This window comes from Panthera onca, chromosome A2 (genome assembly GCF_046562875.1).
Source record: "Panthera onca isolate mPanOnc1 chromosome A2, mPanOnc1 haplotype 2, whole genome shotgun sequence".
In the NCBI taxonomy this organism is placed as follows: Eukaryota; Metazoa; Chordata; class Mammalia; order Carnivora; family Felidae; genus Panthera; species Panthera onca.
This window is the reverse complement of record NC_138340.1, coordinates 32577018-32600732: the sequence shown is the minus strand read 5'-3', so window position 1 is coordinate 32600732 and position 23715 is coordinate 32577018. Positions and strand designations below refer to the sequence as shown.

Genomic DNA, 23715 nt, shown 5'->3' with positions numbered 1-23715 from the left:
CATTCAGGGCCTGGGGCTGAGAATGTACTTGAGGTCAGTTCTTTTGTTTCTCCTTAGAGAGCCCGGGAGGTCTTCTTCTCGAGGACCTTTGAGCAAGCTATTTGTACATTGACCCAAACGAAACACAAAGACATTTGTAAACATTCTAAACCTCACTCTTGAGTCACTGAATATGGAATTCATGAAGTGCTTTGGTCTTGGAAATTCTATTAAGACTCCGTTATGGTTAAGAGTTGATGTTGAAATAGGTTTGTGTATGAATATGTAAAATGGGCTGCTGGATATATTCTCTCTTAGCTTAAAAGTCCCCACCAAATTCATTAGTGAGGAAAGGCCCTAGTCACGATGTCCATACCTTCCCAACACACCCACGGAGTGAAACCACAAAGTGAACAGGTGGAGGCTAGTCTTGCTTCCTAGAATTGAGTTTATTCAATCAAGAAAGTTACAGAAAATGGATAAGGAAGATGTAGTATATATAAATAATGAATATCACACAGCCACAAAAAAGAATGAGATCGTGCCATTTACACCAACATGGATGGAACTAGAGTGCTATGCTGAATGAAGTAAGTCAGTCCCAGAATGACAAATATCATACAATTTCACTCATATGTGCAATCTGAAAAACGTGAATAAACAAACACAAAAGCAGATTTAGGTCTATAAATACAGAGAGCAAATTGCTGGTTTCCAGAGGAGAGGCGGGAAGGGGGATGGGCCACATGGGTGAGGGGGAGAGTGAGATACAGCTTTCAAGTTATGGAACGAAGAAGTGACAGGAATAAAAGGCATGGCATAGGGTATATAGTCAGTGATATTGTAATGTTGTATGGCGACAGATGGTCGCTACACTGTGGTGAGCGCAGCATAGCATATAAAGAAGTTGAATCACTATGTCATCCACCTGAAACGAATACATTGTGTGTCAAGCATGGTCAAAGAAAATGTTACACAAATATAGAAGATGTGGCAAGAATATGTTTCACACACACATACATCCACGTTTCAGTAAAAATTATGATAGTAAAAACTTTTAAGATCATTGGGACAACTTCGATGCATCGGGCACCAATATGGTGAAATTTGTCACTCAAGACAGAGCTCGGCCTAAAATAAACTTTCCAACCATTTCTGAAGAAAATGGTCACATAAACAGGATAGAAAAGGTAGTTGGAGATATATTAGTTTTTAAAAACTGTTTTACAGTGATAGACACAGCCTAGTGGCAGTCCCAGGTGTATAATGAATGTGCTAACAACAAATGATTTTCCCCTGAGCGGATCCAGTGGGACCTTGCTGTCCTTGAAGCGTCACTTGCTGCTAGTCTTTGCCCTTGAAACCAATCTGCTATATCTCCTTAAAAGGTGTCCACACTTCAGATTTCACAGTGATTCCAAGTGGCCATCACCCCAGTTATTTCTAATTAGTGAGATTTGCCCCTTAGAGGCTTTGCTGTGCTTGTGTGTGAGTGGCCTACAAATGACTGGTCACAGGTGCTTAATGCCAACATTCCATTTTGCTTCAGGTACGAGTTTTCAACCCCACCTTGCCCTTTTACTAGTTTTAAGAGCTAGGTAAGTAGGATTAATTTCTGTTGCAATATCTCCAGCTGTTTTTGAATCATTAATGCTGCTTTTACTGCAGTGTATTTCCTATTCATTACAGAATAAAAATGAACATGCCTTGGGGCCTTTCACATTCTCTCAGCCTTCTCAGTTTTTTTTTTTTTAAAGCCCACTCTGAACCTCCTAAAACTTAATGTATTTTCTAGGCTAATTCATGTCTGGTGGTGATATGCCCATTTTGCTAAAAATCAAGACACTTCCCAGTCTTGACATTTCATTTCATCAGCTCAAAATTTCCAAGCCAATCTAAAACAGATCAGCAATGTCGACCATAGCAGGAGTCATACAACAAGGTAATTCTGCCCTTTTACTGAGAAACTTAACTTCCTCCCGAAGTTTTATATAGTATTATATCACTCACCTAGGAACAATTAAAATTCTTATGGAAAAAACCTGTCCGTCCCCTGGTGAAATGAAGAAAAAATATGAGGTAGTTGGAATTAACAGGAAAGTAGTGCTGGAGTTGAAGTTTGATTTTGTAAATTAAATAGCAGGGGTCAAAACACTCCAGCCTCTTCAGGCGATTTGCCAGTAATGTAAAGGTGTCACCCAGTCCAGGCCAAAGGTACTGTAGAGCAACAAGCAAGGTTGCACAGAAGAGAGCAAATGTTCCATTTCAGCCATTTGTGATCAGCTTTTAAGGGCACAGCAACTAGGAACAAAATGCACAAGTCAAACAAATCACATCTTTGGGTCAGATTTGGCCTGTGAGCTGTCAACTTAGAAACTCAGTGACTGACAAAACTAGTTAGCTTATAATTACCTGGCCAAGAGAAACAGTGGGTAACCAGATGCTGATATTACAGATACCCAAGTCTTTTTTTTTAATATGAAATTTATTGTTAAAATTGGTTTCCATACAACACCCAGTGCTCATCCCAAAAGGTGCCCTCCTCAATACCCATCACCCACCCTCCCCTCCCTCCCACCCCCCATCAACTCTCAGATTGTTCTCCGTTTTTAAGAGTCTTTTATGGTTTGACTTCCTCCCTCTCTAACTTTTTTTTTCCCCTTCCCCTCCCCCATGGTCTTCTGTTAAGAAGTGGCTAAAAATGAACAAATCAGGAGACTATAGATGCTGGAGAGGATGTGGAGAAATGGGAACCCTCTTGCACTGTTGGTGGGAATGCAAACTGGTGCAGCCGTGCTGGAAAACAGTGTGGAGGTTCCTCAAAAAAATTAAAAATAGACCTACCCTATGACCCAGCAATAGCACTGCTAGGAATTTACCCAAGGGATACAGGAGTACTGATGCATAGGGGCACTTGTACCCCAATGTTTATAGCAGCACTCTCAACAATAGCCAAATTATGGAAAGAGCCTCAATGTCCATCAACTGATGAATGGATAAAGAAATTGTGGTTTATATACACAATGGAATACTACGTGGCAACGAGAAAGAATGAAATATGGCCCTTTGTAGCAACGTGGATGGAACTGGAGAGTGTTATGCTAAGTGAAATAAGTAATGAGAAAGACAGATACCATATGTTTTCACTCTTATGTGGATCCTGAGAAACTTACCACAAGACCATGGGGGAGGGGAAGGAACAAAAAAAGAGGTTAGAGAGGGAGGGAGCCAAACCATAAGAGACTCTTAAAAACTGAGTACACATACCCAAGTCTTAAAGGACTTTCCATATGACTTGCATTTGTCTTTAAGGTGGGATATTTATTTATGCAACTATTTGTGCTGCTCTGTGGCTTTAGCATAAGGCTATTTGCAGAGCACACTAACATGGAATCCTCCACGTTAGAAATTCATTCTATGTAATGTGGAAAGAAGGTCAGCCAAATGTCAATGGTTATGGTCCTCCATTCTGCAGTGGAAGCCCTCCTGTCCCATAGCATTGACCTATTAACTCTCTTTTGAAAAGAAGCCATTTATATATATATATATGTGTATATATATACATATATATGTATATATATACACATATATATATGTATATATATATACATATATATGTGTATATATATAATATGTATATATCTATCTCGTATGTATATGCATATATATATACACACACACACATACATATGATATATAATAATTTGCTTACAGATAATGCTGCCCTTTGTATCCACATATGGTTTTGAAAGAAACTGGCCTTTTCCCAGTACTTCTTTTCACTCTTGCCATGGATATTTCCAATAGACAAGAAGGTTGTGAATCTGGAAAACCCCCCTTTTACAGAGAAGAAACACTCAGGCTTTTTTTTAAAGATGTGTTAAAACCAGACTCATGCAGTTGGAAGCAATTTTAATCATCATGTCGATTAAATGATAGCGTATCATTATCTGTAAGGATGGAATGTGTTTCATGGATTGATGGGTAGAAATTCCCTGCAATAGTGCTCTTTCCTTAACGACCCCGTGCCTTTATAGGGTCACTTTCTTAAATGTTGCCTCCCTGTTCGTTAATAATGTACTCAAGATGTCACTCTGTGGCCTCGTATTTTACTTTTTCTTTCAATTCTTTGGTATCAGAAGCTACTGAATCTGCGTCTTGTTTTCTCAGATACCATGTGTGAATAGCTGTTGGTGGCGGTTTGGGTTATACCCATCCTAGGGAATATGTCCACATTTTAAGGCAGGTGAGAGAAACTTCCTGGCAGATCTAAAATTGTATCTATATAGTCAGTGACGATTCTTCATAAGCACAGGCTCACCTCCAACCGAGGTGCAGTACAACACAAAGAATATTTCTCTCCCAACCAAATAACCCTTATGGTGGTGGTCTCAAAGTAGAGCTCTTAAGTCAGCAGTTATCAGCTGTGGTACTTGTTAGAAATATAAACTCTTGGGCTTAAACACAGACCTACTGAATGAGAAACTATGGGGATGAGGTCCAGAAGTCTGTGTTTTAGTAAGCGCTCTTGGCACTTCTGAGGCCTGTTAAACTTACACATCCATTTTAGTATTATTTTCCTCCGAGCTCTGTAAGCAGCCTGGATTTTGCCACCCATTTCCCCAACTAGACTGAATTCCAAAAGAGCAGGGAGCTCATCTGCTTGTTTATCATGAAATCCCTGTCTCCAACAGTAATTCCAGGCACACAGTAGGTGTACATTATGCATTTGTTGAATGTCTGAAGGAATGCGTGAGTGATTGGCTAAGCGCTTCCTCCTGTCATGGTATGTGGCATAAAGGCCACGACACTCCCAGCCCGCTCATACAGGGAGGTTAGGGGGTTGCATAGGGTTTCTTAGGAGCTGCGCTGCTTTGTTTTAAATCTTTGCTCCCTCATCTGTCAACTGTATGTCCTTTGGCAAGTTGCTTAACCTCTCTGCCTTGGTTTTGTCATCTCTAACATGGAGATGAAAACAGTACGTCAGCTTCATATAGGGCTTTTTTTTTTTTGTTCTTTGTTAGATTAAATTACTTGTGGTGGTGGCGTTTGTTATTGTATTACCACTGTGATTCTCCCTTCCCAAGTGGCAGCCAGGCCGCTCTCCACCCAACCTGCAGAGTCTCTGACAAAGGTCTGGATAGAATTTGCCCTGCCCCTTCAACAGCATCGTATTAGGAGGACTAGATCCTGTAGACATCATCCCAACTCCTAGCTTTATCATTCTCAGGATTCATTGCATCATCTATTACTTTGATTAATATTTACATTGAAAATAATGCATTGCAGGAATACTTAAATGGACTCTCATAATCTGGTTACATACACAGTACTGATGATCTGATAGGTTTTCTGATGGCACGGCTTCTCTCCAGTCTTTCCGTACTTCTTGACGCGGGCCTTTATTTCTGTTACCTTTACCAGGACCTCAAATGGTTGTCATGGTTAAATCATTAAAATACAAACAAGTTGTTGTTTTTTCTTCTAGTTCTGCCACATGCAGTAGTGTGCTATTTATTATCTGCTCTGACTAATCCTCATTTCGTTTTTAATGCTCAGCATTTTCCTTTCTGTGGAGAGCCATACATTGGCAGGAGTTCAAGGAAAGGCTGCAAATGCTTCGTAGAAACTATTTTAATCCCAAACAGTTAATGTTTGGAGAACAGGTTGAAACATATGTAATATAGGCACCAAACTGTAGGCAATTATCTCCAAAGGGCAATAGGGGACAGAGAATAAAGGCCATGCTACCCTGAGGTTGAGGGTGAAAACCGAAGAAACACCTTCCTTGGCTTTCCAAGGGTCACAGTGTCAAGTGAAGAATGAAATGATGAGACAAATGGAACAGCTTGATAACACCCAAATGGGTGCATTTATTCACACAATTCAAGCCTGACTACTGGAGTTCTTATCCTGTCCATTGACAGCCATTCTGAGCATTGTAACAAGATCCAGAACCCGATGTCTAGAAATTCTTAATGATACTCTGGACAAAGTGGATGAGAGGTGACAAGCCAGAGGGAATGTGTGCAGAAGTTTTGGCTCAAAAACCCTGTGACTTCCAGCGGCGGTTCTGTGTGTTGGTTTCATCATTTGAACAACAGAAAGATAATAGCTGCCGCCTAATTTTCTGAAGATACAAATGGATGTCCCAGAGTTAGAGTTGTGTTCTGTTTGAATAATGCTATTTGTGCTGTTCTTCAAGCATTGCGTGGGACATGACAAGCTGTCTCTGGTCTTCTTTTCCATGGTTTCATCCTGCCATTTAACCATATGTATTCACACACACACACACACACACACACACACACACACACACACACACACATACCCCATGTAATCCTTGGTAAAGCACCGTGTGTTATATTGCTGCTATAAGGCAGAATTAATTATTATTCAAAATCCACCATGCAGCTTTATACAGTGTGATTTTCAGAAAGGAAGAACACTGTCGGAAGCATAATGGCACCTTGCAGGATCAGTTAGGGGGAAAATATGAGCTAAGGAGACGGAAATCCTTGTTTAGACTTACAGAGAAATAATGACAAGCCATGAAAAGTTCCACAGGCCTTTGTAGCACTGAAATCTTTCCTCTAGGACCAACTTCTATGAAAATACACTACGCCTGGAATTTGCCCTGTCAAAGCCAGACATATTTTTTTAATTGAATCTTGCTCTGAGCATAGTGAATTTTTTTTTCCCCATCTGTAATTTGCTTTTTATGTGAATGGAGAGATGTTCTGTTTCTCTTCTTTGGAGGATTGTCATATTCCTGTAAAAACAATCAGTGTTGGGCCATTTATCTCTTGCTTCATCAAACTGTGATGTGGGCTGTAAGTACGTGTACGTTCGCAATATAGATTTTTTATTTCTGTATTTTATAGTCGTATTATTGGCGAGTGGCTCTCATTTATTTTCCAGAACATTTCTAGGCTGATGACAACTCTTTAGTCTTTGTTTGTTAACTGTGTCCTGTCTGTCTACCTTTTCATGTAATAATTGCTTTCAGGGAATAAAACAGAAACGGGGTATTGCTTTGTTTAATATTTTTCAAATCAAATACAGCATAGCACAACCATCTGTGAAAATACATTTCAGCTTTCATCAAATTCTGCCAAGGCTTTTTTGAGGATTAATAATCCCTTCATGTGGGCATGCTTCTATGGCTAATGTAGTATTGTTGGGCAGAGCCTCAGTTATATTTATGTTCTGACTCAGGTAAAAATAAATAAATAAATAAACGGACTTGTTCAAGGGAGAAAAAATTCAGTTTTTTCACTCCTAAATATGTGTTGCTTGCAGAACAAGTGCCTTTGGAATGGAAGATATTGTTGAAAGGCTTTTCTTGGTGGAAAATGTGGAACTCAAAGCTATATTCATTTTCCTTTTAGGTGGAGTCCAATTCTCAATCAATGGAAGGGCCCCTTACAGAGCTCCACCCGTATTAGCAGAACATGGACTGCCTGATGCCTTTTAAAGGTGATTTTTCTTTGGCTGATATGGGAGAAAAGGGCTTGTGTCTCAGCTGTTTTTTTCTCAGCAATTGTGACTACTGTCCTTTCTGCCCATCTTCATGTTCTATATGCCGCTTGTTCCCCCTTTCATTTCCCAAAGCCCCACAAACCCAGAGCTGTTGCAGGGAACAGGGTGAGTGAGACAGGCTGTGGCAGGGACTGCGAGATAGTATAGAACGTTAAGACACTAGAATTTTCTTAAGACACACCACTATCTTTCAAAGTTTCTTGGCAACTTCTTCCAATAGGAATTTCTTACAGGCCGTTTGGAGACTCTTGTCCCCAGACTGCCACAATTCTCTAAGTATTTTCACAGGAAACAGAACATACTCAAATGTTATTGATAAAGTCATTGACCAAGTGTAAGGAAATAAGCTATGTTCAATCAGTTCTGTTATAACACTTGTTTTGAAAACACAGATTTGTTCCAATGCCATTGATATACCTTGGAACAATTTGGACGTAGTTTTTTTTTTTGTTTGTTTGTTTGTTTTATTTATTTACTTACTTATTTTGAGAGAGAGACAGAGAGAGAGCACAAGTGGGTGAGGGGAAAAGCGAGAGAGAAAGAGAAAGAGAAAGAGAGAGAGAGAGGGAGAGGATCCAAAGCGGGCTCTGCGTTAACAGGAGAGAGCCCGGTGTGGGGCTTGAACTCATGTACCACAAGATCATGACCTGAGCAGAAGTCTGTGGGCTTGGTTTCGCATTTGCTTATGCGTGATGTGATCCATGAAAAGCATTTGGTGAACCCAGAAATCTGCACCCAGTTGAACCAGACAGTGTAGGAATACACACAATGCACACCCCCTCCCCAGACAGCCATGATCCTCCTCAGTTCACCACAGCCGCATGAGCCACACCATGCCCATCTGGTAAGGCAACTTTCTTTGCATTTCAGATAAGCTTCCTGCTGCCGCTTTGCAACGGTTTACAAGCTGCAGCCCTTATGAAATGTACTTCCACAAGCACATCTCAAGGTCTTGTTCAAGGTAAAAAGGCAACATTTATTGTCTTTGTGTGTTTCTTAATTGTGTAACAAGTGTAACACCGTCAACCATTTTTGTTAGGTTCCTCTGTTTTTAAGATGTCATAGGTACAGTTTGTGTGCCTCTAAGCCTGTTTTCCCATAAGCTCCTTGGTATTGTTGACAAAAATTTGCAGAGCATGATGGTTTCGAGAACACTTACGTTGCTTATAGCAGAAGTGACTGTCTTGAAGCAGCACTTCTATGGCAGGGAAGAGCAGGGAGCTGTCACTGCTTTCAGGCCTGAAGGACAAGGACAGAGAAACAGACTCTGGAACCCAGAGTGGTTGCGGGTTGCATAACATCTGCTAGCCAGAGGCCTAGCATAAAGAGAGGCTGGGGAATAAACACTCTCCTCCCACTCTCCATTGTTTGGCAATTACCTCCCATTAATGGGCCGAACCCAATGGGAAGCCAGTGGGTTAGGGAGTCTGTTTATTGCCATCCATGGAGTTTAAACACAGTGCATAGAGCAGGGCTGAGGGATGGATCTGAAGGCATCATCTTGCCCAACACCATTAGGGAAGTTACTTTTTAAGGAATTGTTTTTATTTTATTACGTAAATCCATTTTATTCTTCTCTTTCTGGATCTCTTAGATCTCAGCCAGGGCTTGAGGAGATTCATAAAGGTGTTTTTCTAAACAAAGGAAAAGTTTCTGCCAAAAAAGAATCTGCACTCCTTTTAGTCAAACCAGTTCAAACAGCCAACTTAGAAAATAACATAGTTTCACACACACACCCCGCCCCACTTCTCATTATATATGCACTCATAACTGTGTTCATGGTCATTTCCATGTGAACCCCTTTCTAAGGGCAAACATGTTTTCACATTTAATGCTTGAATTTTGCCCAGCTTGGTTGGATACTGTTACATAATTCACTAACTTTTGTGCCTGGTCAAGAAGAGGAATACTAAAGCGATGGTATAATTCACTTGCTGGTATACTGCCCTTCAATTTGGAAATTGATTTTTGTTGTAGTCCCATTACAAGACAACTGGCCATTTTCCAGTACTGGAATGGGGGGAAGGTGGCTTGAAATGAGTCTCTGTAGTGTGTCCATTTCCCAGATGTCCCAGCTTGATCTGAAATTCAGAAGAGACCGTGAGCTCACAGCCTTAAGGGTAATTATGCAATAGGATGTTCGAGCTTAAATGAATCAATTTGTCATTGACTAGGGTAGGGTATGTCTTCCCTGCCCAGAAACAGCCTGCAGACAAAAGGAGATGTATTTCACGTGGTCCTATAGAGTTCAGATGTTTATTGGAGAAAAAAATATAAAAAATGTTAAACTTCAAAAGAAGAGTAAACATACATCTTTTTAAAAAATTTTCTTAAAGTTTTCTTTTTTTAAAAAAATAAGAGGCTCAAGTTTTATTCTTCCATAAGTAAAATTTATTGCCACATTAGCCATAATTCACTTTGCTTCATGCTAAAGTGAAGTGGGTTGCTCATACTGGTTAGCCTTTCACTGGGGAAGGAAATTTGATGCTATTGATAATGTTGACAGGATAATGGAGATGAAAATTTAGATTCTCCTGCAGGCTCATGTACTTTTAAAAATGGAGATATAATTCATCCATCAGAAAATCTGTCCTTTTGAAACATACAATTCAGTGGGTTTTAGCATATTCACAAAGCTGTACAGCTATCACCACTGTCTAATTTCACAGTATTTTTTATCACTCCCCAAAGAAACCCCATATTGGTTAGCCATCACTCTCTATTCCTTCTACCCCCCACCCCTGGCAGCCATCAATTTGTTTTCTGTTCTGTGCATTTACCTGTTTTGGACATTTCGTATAATTGGAATCTTGTCATCTGTGGCTTTTTTTTTTGCATCTAGCTTCTTTCACTTAGCACACTGTCCTAAAGGTTTATCCTTGTATAGCATGTTTCAGGACTTTGTGTCTTTTTATTGCCACATAATATTCCAGTACATACCACATTTTGTTTATCCATCAATCAACTGATGGGCCTTTGGATGTTTCTACTTTTTGGCTATAGTGAATAATGCTGCTATGAACATTCATGTACATGTTATTGTGTGGACATATGTTTTCATTTCCCTAGTAGTAGAATTGCCGAGTTATGCAGTAACTCTAAATTTAAACTTTTGGTGAACTGCCAGACTGTTTTCCAAAGTGGGTACAAAATTTCACATTCCTAACAACAGCATATGAGGGTTCTGCTTTCTCCGTAACTTTGCCAACAGTTGTTGCCTTTGTCTGTTTGACTACAGACATTTTAGTGGGTGTGAAGTCATATTTCATTGTGATTTTCATTTGCATTTCCCTGTTGGCTAATAATGTTCAACATCTTTTCATGTATTTGTTGGCCATTTGTGTATCTTCTTTGGAGAAGTGTCTACTGGGATCCTTTATCATTTTCTTATTGGGTTATTTGTTATTTTATTGTTGTATTGTACCTGTTCTTTATATATTCCTTATGAGTCCCTCATCAAATCTATGATTTACAAATATTTTCTATCATTCTATAGGTTGCCTTTTATATTCTTTATGGTATCCTTTGAAGTACAAACGTTTTTAAATTTTTTATGAGTTCTAATTCATCTGTTTTTCTTTCATCACTTGGGATTTTGGTGTCATATCTAAGACAACCTTGCCTAACCTAAGATCATGAAGATTTTTGCCTATATTCTTCTAGTAGTTTTATAGTTTCATCTCTTATATCTAGGTTTGTGATCCATTTTGAGTTATTTTTTTTCATTTTGAATTAATTTTTATGTATGATGTGAGGAAAGAGCCTGACTTTATTCTGTTGCATGTGGATATCAAGTTGTCCTGGGAACATTTGTTGAAAAGACTTTTATTTTCCTATTGAATTGTCTTGCAATACTATTGAACATCAGTGGACCCTAAATTTATGGGTTTGTTTCTAGACTCTTAGTTATATTCTGGGCTCACAGACATTGAGAACTAGACGGGCCCTTTCAGATCACGGAGTATAGGAGTCACACATTCTGGTGTCTGTCAAGTGCAGTCAGGCTTCATGAGTAAAGTGTACCAGGTGTACTTGGGGAACATGGGCTTTACCCAGTGGTTGTCATATGGAAGTGTAAGATGAGGTTGGTTGTATCTTTTAATTTTTCAAAAGAAACCAGAAATTGTGTTTCTTCTTCTGGCAAAATGTCTTGAGTTATAGCCAAGCAACTAATTTAGTTAAAAAAAAAAAAAAATGCTGACTGGCCATAGGAAACATATCTTTAGGCAGAACTTGGCCCATTATCCGCCAGTTTTCAACTGAAACACTTCAGCCCTTTCCTGTGTATAGATAAGGTTGCCAGGTCTCAGTTTAGGTGGGTAGTCCTAGGTTGCATTGTTATTTGTGGCAAATTCAGATCTAGAAATTGATATCGATGCTTTCTACTTCCTAGTTGAATGTTACTAATACACTAATATCCTAAGAATTCATTATTTTTCTAATCATATTTTCTTTTTAATGTTTATTTATTGAGAGAGAGAGAGAGAGAGAGAGGCAGAGAGGCAGAGAGAGAGAGTCCCAAGCAGGCTCCATGCTGTCAGCAGAGAGCCTGAATTGGGGCTCAGTCTCAGGAACTGTGAGATCATGACCTGAGCGAAAATCAAGAGTCAGATGCTTAACTGACTGGGCCACCCAGGCTTCCCTCTAATAATATTTTCTTATTACCATGGCTAGATATTATGTCTTCTTTTAATTAAAAAAAAATCCCACAAATACAACCAACCAAAGGACCCCTTAGAGACCTAAACACATGTTTAGGTGGGAGCTATGTTAGTAACTGTTCTCTATTGTAATCATTTAAAATAAGATATCTAACCTGTTTTCAGAAGTGCAGTATAAAGACTTTGTTTTTTGTCTGATCAGAGACAAAAAAACAATGCACAGCTCTTATCCCCAGGACTACATACACACACACACACACACACACACACACACACACACACACACACACACCGTCTCTCCTCACAATGAATGAGGCATGCCTCTGCAAGTCTTGCCTCAGTTGTCATGGCTGTAAATATACCACATGTGGAAGGATTAGAACTCATTGTTCTCAATTTCATCTGCTCTGTTTTGTGTTCAAGGCCTTTGTCAACAACAGGCATTTCCTTCCCTGAGATCCTCTCAATGACATATTTTCTGATTCCAATAATGAATCCAGGAGGGATGTTCCCAACTCCTGTGCAAGAATCTGTTGCAGAAACGTTAGTCTCCTGCAATATTAATGCATGCGTTTCCCAACTTTTTCACATTTGATTCAGTTCAGCAAATGTGTGATGAAGACAGATGTGCCAAGAATAATTATGGGACTACTAACATGAGTTAAACGTGTGACAGTCCAAAAGACAAACTAAGCAGAAAGAAATCTGTTATAACTGAAGCTGAAGACAGTAGATTGAAGTGGAATATGACAATGACTTCCCGATGGGGGAGCTACACAAGACTTCACATTGTATGGACATTTGTACATCCAGGGGAAGTGATTCACACACACCAAGACAAAAATGTGCAAATACACCGAAATTCAGGACTAATGGATTGCGTCTACGCTAGGTTAAATCTGGCCAAAGATTAAGGAACAGTTCAGTCATCCTGAATTCTTAACCTGCTTATCATCAGCCTCCAGATGTTTGATATTTAAATAAAGTAGGGGCGCCTGGGTGGCGCAGTCAGTTGAGCGTCCGACTTCGGCTCAGGTCACGATCTCGCGGTCCGTGAGTTCGAGCCCCGCGTCAGGCTCTGGGCTGATGGCTCGGAGCCTGGAGCCTGTTTCCGATTCTGTGTCACCCTCTCTCTCTGCCCCTCCCCCGTTCATGCTCTGTCTCTCTCTGTCCCAAAAATAAATAAAAAACATTGAAAAAAAATTTTTTAAGTGATTGGATAATTGATGGAATTTTACTTTTCATTTAGTAATTTGGAATAGTCAATAATATGCAGTCTGCCAAATCTTTAGAGAAAATTTTGTTGCCCTCCTAATTTATTTCCAAGTGGCAGGAGAGAATCTGAAAGTGATCAAGAGGTTATTTGGGGGAAAATTAACTATAACATGGTCAACTCTTCTTCACTTCACAATTACCTTGGGTTAATATGTATATGACAAGATGCTTTTACTACTTGCTAAGATTCTCATTTCTTTTCTTACTTTGCCAGAGGACCTCATGGTTCTTGAACTTTTGGGAAAAGACCGTGTATTAGTCTGAGACACATTTGCCAAGATGGGATTAAATGAGCAAGGATTTAATTAGGGGAAACACCTGGGATGGAGAATGGGGAAGGAACTGGTAAGACTGGGAATGCCATCGGATGACGAAACTGCCTGCCCCAAGTAAAGTGAGGGGGAAGGGAATTTGATGAAAATATATTAGATTGCTGTGCTGTCTCAGGAGCTTTGGCAAAGCCACTGAGGAGTCCTTGAGCCAAAGTTGGCTGTTAGATGGGCCCCATATCGCCCAGTAATAAAATTGCTTTAGTATCCCCACCACACCCAGATGTTGGGAGCAGCCTGTGGGAAAAGTGAGGGCTGGGTGCAAATGTGGTGGCAGATTTCAGACTGTAGCCTTTAGGTCTTCAGTTAATTATACTCCCTGGAGTTTGAAGTCTTTAAAGTGCAGTTTCATGGCAGACAAAAATGGTAATTTTGTTAGGTTATAGATTAGCTGTAATAAGAGACCCCAGAATATAGTGGTTTCAACAAGACAGAGTTTTATTTATCTCTTAAATTGAGGTTTCAAAGTGGATATTGGGGATCCAGGCTCCTTCTGTCTTGTTGCTCTACTATCCAGGCATGTTCCCTTTATTCCCATAATGAGTGGCAGCCCAAGATGGCTCAGCAGCATGTTGGCATTGCAGCCACTGGACAGGGGAGGGAGAGGGGAAAGGCGGGAAGCACCCTTCCCTTAAAGGGCACGAGCTAGAAGCTGGATACCTCCCGTTCTGCTCATATTTTATTTGCCAGAACTCAGTTATATTAGTTACCTGTGGCTGCTGTAACACATTACCACAAATTTAGTAGCTAAAAAACACTCAAATTTATACTCTCACATTTCTCTGTTTCCGTGGCTGAAATGCAGGTGTCCACATGGCTGCACTCCTTCTGGGGGCTCAAGAGGACAGTCTCCTTGCATCTTCCACCTTCTGGTGACTCCTTGGCTGTGACTGCATCACTCCAATCTCTGCATGCTCACATCACCTGATCCTATTCTGCATGTAATCTCCCTCTGCCTCTGTTTTATAGGGACACTGGTGATTCCCTTTAGGAGCCACCTGAATAAGCCACGATACTCTCTTCATCTCAAGATCCTTAACTCAATCACATTGGCAGAGTCTTTTACCATGTAAGGGGACATTCGCACGTTCCAGGGTCTAGGACCTGGATATCCTGGGAAGCCGTAATCCAGACTACCACAGTCCTATGGCCACACTTAGCTTTATGCAGCATCAGAAATAATAGTCTTTTGTGGAGTGCTATATTCCTAACACAAGTTAGCATGTCTTATTACTAAAGTTAGACTGGGAATGGGTATAGGGTTCCAATCAGCCATCCCTTCTTGAGAAATTTCTTCAAATTAATGTGGTTTGAACCTTAGAGTAAAAAACTTCACATCATCAACTCTAAATTATATAATTTTTGGAGCATTTGAAATCCAAGACAAGTTGGACTGGAAGGATATTGTTTTTGCCTGACCACTGTTATGATGCCTCTCCTGCTTTTTCTGGTGATAGTGCCCTAATTTCTAATTTTCCTTTGAGTAAGTGCCTCCTGCCGGATTTCAGTCCATGTGCTGTGGGATGCATGTACCCTCGATCTGGACAATTTGCATTTTTTGTTGGTTCAAATTTGGGTCTGAAATCCACAGGGATTCTCCAAAGACCATAGGACTTACAGAAACAATGGGGAAAGTGGAGGTCTCTTCCCAGTGGGATTGCTGAGCTGATCGACGTAAGCTGGAACTGCCGATAATTCTCTTTGCACAGGGTGTGACGAGCCTGCCCAGGAACGAAGTCAACCCACAGGAAGAGGGATGTGAGGGACGGGGAGAACCGTGTTCTTGGTGACGTCATTTGAGTGCCTGTGTCTAGACACACCTGAACCAAATATACCCCTGGACCTTTTATGGGAGTCAGTTGGTGAGTGGCTCCATCCTAGCCCCGCTTTCACCTGTTCTTTTGCCACTTGGGTTGCGTTCTGTCCCTTGAAACCAAGAGGCCTGACTAATGCAAAGTTGAAGAAAATGCATCAAGTTGTAGGCAAAGTCAAGACTAAAAGTCAGATGTCCTTCCTTTTGAGCTGCTCTATTGTGGTGCCTTTCCTTCTTCTCACATAATGGCTGTTGACCAATTTCTTTTGATTCCACTACAAAGTGGAAGTCATTTAGTCCCTTAGTCAATCTTGATTAAAAAAAAAATGGCTTGAGTTCTTACGTGATTTCTTCTCATCTGGCCTACAAGCTTCAACAGCTTATCAAAGGAACATCACTGACAAATAGAATTTGTGACAACATTGAATACCCTGGTTTTGGTTGGGAAATAAGGAAGGAAAAGAGGGTAATTTCAAAATGCCAAGAAGAAGTAAGGAAGAGATTGATGACCTTTTTTGTTGTTGTTTCCGGCAGATTTATAATGCAATAAAAAGTTTGTTCTGCAATCATTTAGCCCATGTGGTTGATATTAGATTTTTCAGTCAAAACTGTTCATGTCTTCAAGAGGCTCTGAAGCTTTTTATTTAAGTGAAGGATGCTGCTAAAATGTTGAACTCAACATTCCCCCTGAAGTTCTTTCAAGACTATTATGAATAGTCCAGTTTTAAGAAATTCCAGATGAATTGTGCACAGCAACATGAAAGACGGAGCGTACAAGCATCTGTGCACAGGAATTATGCAGAAGTATGCAAATTTTAACCCCAGTGATGATGGAAATGTTAACCTTATGTTTCAGTAATAATAATAACTACTCTGATCTAATGGTGAGCTAATAGGTGCAAAGGGCACTTGGAATCGAGAATTAATAAGAAGTAAGAAGGCTCCCCCCATCCCCCCCGACGACATGAGGTTATTTATCTGAACACCTTCTTGTTCAGTGCAGTTCACCGTAGAAACAAATATTAACAACGACATGTTCATGGCACAGGTACTTGTCATTAAATGTAAACCTGTTTTATAAAAATTTGATCCTTAGGCTTCCATAAAACAGGATGCTGATTTATTTTTTTAGAAGCTGAATCCTTAAACTAAGAAACCTATGGCAGTGTTAGAATTTGGTGGCAAGCATATGTCAAGTCTTCCTGTGTTGGGAAGGGAAGGGAAACTCATGGGCCTGAGACAATGCCAAGGAGAAGACTCCAGATCTGGGCCAGTGCTCTAAAGTTCTAGAAATAAGGCTAGCTGCCACTCATTGAGTACTCACTATGTGCCAGGCACAAAAAAGCACTTCGTAGTTACAGTATCATTAAAACCTCAGAATAGCCCTATGGGTTAGGGAAAACAGAGGGTTCCCTAAAGTTTCAAAGCTGGAAAGAGGTGGAGCAGAATCTATTCAAGTCTCTCCAAGCTGGTAAACACTCTGCTGTGAACACTGTGCTATGTTGTGGGTACCCTCAAACCTCACCCTGTAACACGCAGCATGTCACTGATGCTACATTTAACTGTTATGTATCCACAGTCTGTCAGGCCAACTCTGAAATATCTTCTTCCCTTCAATTAAAAAAAAATTCTTGTAGGTGGTTAAAATCACTTTACGTTGCAAGTGATGCATAAATCTGCAAAAAAATAAAACTTTGCAGGTAAGGGTAGAGTTGGCTTCGCTATCACCACTGGTGTTACTCCTTTCCTGGCTTGATACTGGGACTCCATGATGACCAGGGCCTGAGACTCACCCTGCCCATGTTTGGCAGCCATTTCTCAGGAAGAGAAAGTGTAGAGAAGATCTCCAGGGGAACTCTCACTAGGTCCTGTCTTTCTCGGAGCCTCTTAGCTTGTTCTGACATCCTCAACATGCCCTTTTCGTCTCATCGTCCAGTATAACTTCCAGCTCCAACCATCATGCTGACTTTTGCTAATAGGGAAGAAGAAGAGGGTAAGGAGAAGGCATGCTCATTCTCTTTAAAGACTTGAATTGAAAGGTACATGTATCTCTTCTGCTCACATCTCCATTATTCAAAGCAAGGTCACATGGCTGCGTTCCCTGTGTGTTTGTTTATAGTTATGGCAGATATTGCCAATAGTTTCCCAACATCCATTCCTCACTCTTTTCAGTAATGGACTCTCCAAATTTCATCTCACTCTGGTGAGATTCTACGTTGCCCAGCCTCTCTTGTGGCGGTACTAGGATCTGGCCTGCGCTCTCCTGGCCTGATGAATAGGTTTCACAGCTGACCAGGCATCTGTATGGCTACCCTGGAGTTTCTATAACTCATATCTGCTTACAAATTGGACCTACTCCTCAAAAAGTCCTGGAACAAATTGAAGGAGGGTAGGATGGAAAATGTAGGACGACTGAAAATCTCTATTACATTTAGTTTAAACATATAGAATGCAGGGCCACCTGGGTGGCTCAGTCCATCTGGCATGTCTGACTCTTGATTTTGTCTCAGGATCATGACCTGAGTTGGCTGTGAGACTGAGCCCCGCATCAGGCTACATGCTGAATGTGGAGCCTGCTTGAGATTTCTCTCTCTCTCTCTCTCTCTCTCTCTCTCTCTCTCTCTCTTTCTCTTTCTGTCTCTCTACTCCTGCCCCTCTGCTCCTCTGCCCTGTTCATGCATTCTCTCTCTCTAAAAAAAAAAAAGACAATAAAAACAAAACAAAACAAAAACCCCATATGCAATGCAGCTAAATCAGTGCTCAGAAGGGAACGTTGTAACCTTAAATGTACATGTTAAAAAAGAAAAAAACAATAGAAAAGTAATGTGCCCAGACGAGTTAGAAAAAGAACAGAGTAAACCCAAAGAAAGTAGAAAGGAGACACTAATAAAGATAAGAACAAACATCAGTGAAACAGAAAACAAATAATAGAGATGATCTGCAGAAACCAAGTATGTTTCTTTGAAAAGATTACTGAGGTTGACAAGCAATAAAGAAGAAAGGACACAAAACATAGCTGAGGGCAAAAAGGGGACATAATTATATAATGGTGACTTAAAATATTGTAAGAGTTATTGTGAATAGCTCTATGCTGATACATCTGATAATATCTAAAATTATTATTTCTTAGAAAATCCATCCGTTGCCAGTGTTGATTTCAATGGGGATGAAGGACTTATGAAGCTGCGAAAACCCTTGATTCGGGAGTCAAACATATATCCACTCTCTCCCCTCCCACCTCCCCTCATGTCCCACATGGATTTTAAGTCAAGTTTTACCACCCCGTCAACAGAGTAGACAACTTGTAGCTTCCGTGAATTGTCCAACACTCCAAATCCTGTTTGGAGGAAAGCATATTCTCCCTTCCTGTGGCAAACTTCCTAGGTCCCCTCTTAAGGACCAAGGCATACATTCCCCTAGACGCTGGGAGTGGTTGCTGCAGACCACTCATAGCTAAGTCCCTTTCCAGGAATGTCCCCTGGGCCCACATCCAAGACTGGTAGGTGCAGTAGGTCAAGAGCCCAGCCCCAGCGAATTGATTTAAGACAGCTTGGAAGGACAACCCTAATTACATTGCTGAGGCTTCCTCGGGAGCTGCTTTGCACTTCCGCTCTGGCCCCTGTCCTTGACCCCATAGGAATTGATCCTGAGAGCCTCACCAGTAAAGTTCTTGCACATAAATCTCTATCCCACAGTTTGATTCCCAGGGAATATGGTCAAAGACAATAATAAAACCAGACAAGGATGGTATGAGAAAGTAAAATTATAGGCCTCGTTTAAAAAATACATTATGATGAGGTTGATTTTTCTCAGGACTCGAGATAGTATAACATTTGAAATCTGATAATATACTTAACTACAGAAGCAAATTAAAGAGAGACTATATGATTGTTTCACTAGCAAAGAACTCATACAATTCCACTCCAAGTAATGATAATTAAAAATATACACATTACTCCAGTCTCATCGAGAGAAAAATCTTCAGAAAATTCCTGTTGAGGGGGATCCTATAACACACCTAACCCATTGTCCTTGAAATGGCCAAAGTCATCAAAAACAAAGAAAGTCTAAGAAACTGTCGTAGCCAAGAAGAGCCTAAAGAAACATGATTATTTAGTATGTGGTACCATGGATGGGACAGAAAAAGGACTTATGTAAAAACTAAGGAAATCTAAATAGCCTTTAGGTTTTAGTTAATAATAAAGTATCAAGATTGGTTCATGTAACAAATATATGTTACTATAATAATGTTTTAATAATAATGCCCATCACCCAATTTCCCTTCTCCCCCACCACCCCCATCAACCCTCAGTTTGTTCTCTGTATTTAAGAGTCTCTTACGGTTTGCCTCCCTCTCTCTCCGTTTGTAACTATTTTTTCCCCTTCCCTTCCCCTGTGGTCTTCTGTTAAGCTTCTCATGATCCACATATGAGTGAAAACATATGATATCAGTCTTTCTGTGACTGACTTTTTTCACTTAGCATAATACCTTCCAGTTCCATCCACATTACTGCAAATGGCATGATTTCATTCTTTCTCAATGCCAAGTAGTATTCCGTTGTGTATATAAACCACATCTTCTTTATCCATTCATAAGTTGATGGACATTTAGGGCCTATCCATAATTTGGGTATTGTTGATAATGTTGCTATCAACATTGGGGTACATGTGCCCTTATGCACCAGCATTTTTGTATCCTTTGGATAAATTCCTAGTGGTGCTATTGCTGGGTCATAGGGTAGTTCTAATTTTAACTTTTTGAGGAAACTCCACACTGTTTTACACAGTGGCTGCATTTCTTTAAAAAAATATATATATGTCTATATATATATATGTTTATATATATTTTTTCCCTTGGGCATTATTTGCATTTAATATTAAATGGCTATTCTTGTCACATAAATAAGACAAGAAAAATTAAGACCTAAAAAAATTTTAAAAAAAGATATACATAGTAGTGCTATTACTGGGTCATAGGGTAGTTCTAACTTTAATTTTTTGAGGAACCTCCATACTGTTTTCCAGAGTGGCTGCCTTTCTTTTAATATTTATTTATTTATATTTATATATATAAATCATTGTTTTCCTTGGACATTATTTGCATTTACCATTAAGTGGCTATTCTTGCCAGATAAATAAGACAAGAAAAATAAAGACCTAAAAAATTTTTAAAAAGACATACAAAAACTAAAATGGTAGATAGAAATTTATTGCTTGTTTGCATATGATTGTCAGCATTGCAAATATAAGAGAATACAAACTATATAAGCAATAACTGGAGACTTCAGCAAGATTGCAGGATACAAAATCAATATACAAAATCATATATACTATTCTTGCTTTAACCAGTTAGAAAATGTGATAATAATATATCACAATATCCCACAATATCCCACAATATCCCACATACAAATCCATAAAAACTACAGAATCCTTAGAGGCAAACCTAAGAAAAGATAGACCTTTAAGGATGAAGTAATTTAAAATTATTAGAAGATATAAGACAATACTGTTAGAAGTCATATTCTTAGATGGTAAGGCTCAGAATGATATCTATATCAATCCTCCTCAAATTAATTTCTAAATTCTATTTAACATAAATTCAAGACCTAAAAAAAGATTATTAAATTCCTCTATTTTAGAAGGTTGTGCCACTTATGCCCTACCTCCTTTTATTCTTTCCTTTCCTTTTTTTTTTTTTTTTTTTTTTTTTGAGAGAGAGAGAGCATGTGAGCAGGGAAGCGGGGAAGAGGGGCACTGTGAAAGAGAGAGAAAGAGAGAGAGAGAGAGAGAGAGAGAGAGAGAGAATCCCAAGCAGGCTCCACGCTTAGCACAGAGCCCAATGTAGGGCTCGATCCAATGACTCTGGGATCATGACCTGAACCGAAATCAAAAGTCGGATGCCTAACTGACTGCACCACCCAGGTGCCCCATACCCTACCTCTTATTAACATCAAGCATATATTTGATATGGGGTGCTTTTTTTTAAGGTGCAAATAGATTGTTACTAAGAAAGTGATCTCTCATTGCCACTGTAATTGTATTTACATGTATTGCCACATGTAAATATCTGTGAAAGAGTGTTTCTCAGATCCCTAACTTCATTGTAAGTTTCAGGCTAAGTGTTGAGAAATTTGACTTCCAAAAGATAAAAAAATAATAGTTTTCAAAAATAGTCATCATTTAAAAAAAATGAAAAGAAAAATCTTTTTAGGTCTATGGGACAGATAAATTATAAACTTAATAGCTAACATTTAGAAAGCACGTTTTATGTGCTAGCCTATATGCTTAAAGCTTTGAGTAGATTTTGTCATTTAAGATCTCAAAATAATATGGCATTTTTATCTCTTTTTATTGGTATGGAAATTGAAATTCAGAAAATTAGGGAACTCATAAGGTCACCTAACATGTAACCAGTGGAGAAGATGTGCTGGTGACCAGAGCAACTGAAAAGAAATTTGATCCTTTAGGTTCCAAGTTGCACAGTCTGTTAACCATACATAATTCCTCTTACATTGTTTGCATTAAAAAACAAGAGCGATTGGGAACTGAGGGACTTTTATTCTGGTCCAAGTTTTATAGCGATACACTCAGGACGTTAGTTCTAAGTTAGTTTATTCCTGAACAAATACATTATTGAGTGCCTAATAAGTGTAGGACGCTATTGGAAGGAGTGGTAAGACTCATGGTGCCTATTCTCCAGGACTCTGTAGTCTTTTAATGGTAGTGACATTGGGCTCTGGAGAGACATCCGTTTAAGTTGTGATTTTCTTTGTGCACAAAATCTAATATGATCATCTCATTCTGAATGGTTAATATTTCTTTCTCTTGGTAGTGGCAGAATTGAAGATTCTCAAGGCACTTGCCATAGAATATATTAAGCATTCAAGACAGATGCATTGGTAATTCTGCTCAAGGTACATAATTGTCACAAGGGAATTATTTTATAAAGCATGGATGTCAGCAAATATATTTTTGAATTAGAATTGAGTATGAAATCTTCAGGTTAAAACATAGTGTTGTATTATTTAGTGCCTTCCATTTTTAGAGAGTGAGAAATGTAGTTATTTAGACTTTTGACAGTGTGGATGTACTTTAAAATGACTGTGACAGGGAATTTTATTCTAGAATTATCTTTTGATACCAAAAAAAGAAACACACATTTGAGTTACTTACATATCTGTAGACCCAGCAAATTATATGATTTCTTCATCCTAGTTAAGTCAATCCCAGTCGTGATACACATCATGCATTTGAGGGGTGGTTTCTTTCTTCAAGTACTTATTATGAGGTTAGCTCATCCTTCTGGCCAAAATTATTTTATGAACTTCCTCTAAACAAAGTGTTATTTTGCCAGGTCAGTCACAGGCCACTGCTTGGTTATAGCTCAGGATAGGAGGTGGCAATTACTTTTCTGACCAGGCCCAAGACCATATTATAGACACCATGTGTCATATACTAGGTCAGTAGTTCTCAACAGGGGTGTGATTTTTTCCTGCTAGTGGACATTGAACAATGTCTGGAGACATTTATAATTGTTGCCACGACGGGGTGGGAATGCTAATAGCATCTGGGGTATAGAAGCCAGAAATGCTCTAAATATCCTAAAATGCACAGAATAGCCCCACAGTAAAGAATTAATCCAAGTAAAGAATCATCTGACCCGAAATGTCAATAGTGTCAAGGTCAAGAAACTCTGTTCTAGAAGGAAAACATGGCACAGTCAGTTAAATAATTTTTTTTCTGTTACCATATACAGGGAATATGTAAGAATACTTAATAATTTTAAATTTGTGGTTCAAGTTACATAATCCCATTCAGAGAGAATCCATGACAGGCTAAATATGTGGGAGAAACTTTCCTAAGGTATTTATCCTGTCCGTGATTGTTGGTCATGACATGGGGCCAACCCTAGAACCAGTTGCCAGAGAGCAAGATTTTCCTGCACCCTCACTTTTCTACTCTCCTTCTCTTTTTCCCAACTGCACTTTTGTCTATCTAACACAACTTTGTCTACTAGGACTTTCTGTGATGATGAAAATATTCTCTATGTGGCCCTTCAGTATGGCAGCTACTAGCTACAAGTGGCTATTATGTACTTGAAATGTCATGAATG

The 23715-nt window shown here is 39.4% G+C and overlaps 1 long non-coding RNA gene across 1 annotated transcript; it reads left to right on the top strand.

Moving 5' to 3' along the window:
* Window positions 1–224: 224 nt before the first annotated feature.
* LOC132678731 (uncharacterized) lies at window positions 225–16134 on the top strand. Its single transcript, XR_013551655.2, has 4 exons — window positions 225–569; window positions 7371–7458; window positions 8392–8482; window positions 14592–16134. It is a non-coding gene; the product is annotated as an uncharacterized LOC132678731 (long non-coding RNA).
* Window positions 16135–23715: the final 7581 nt, after the last annotated feature.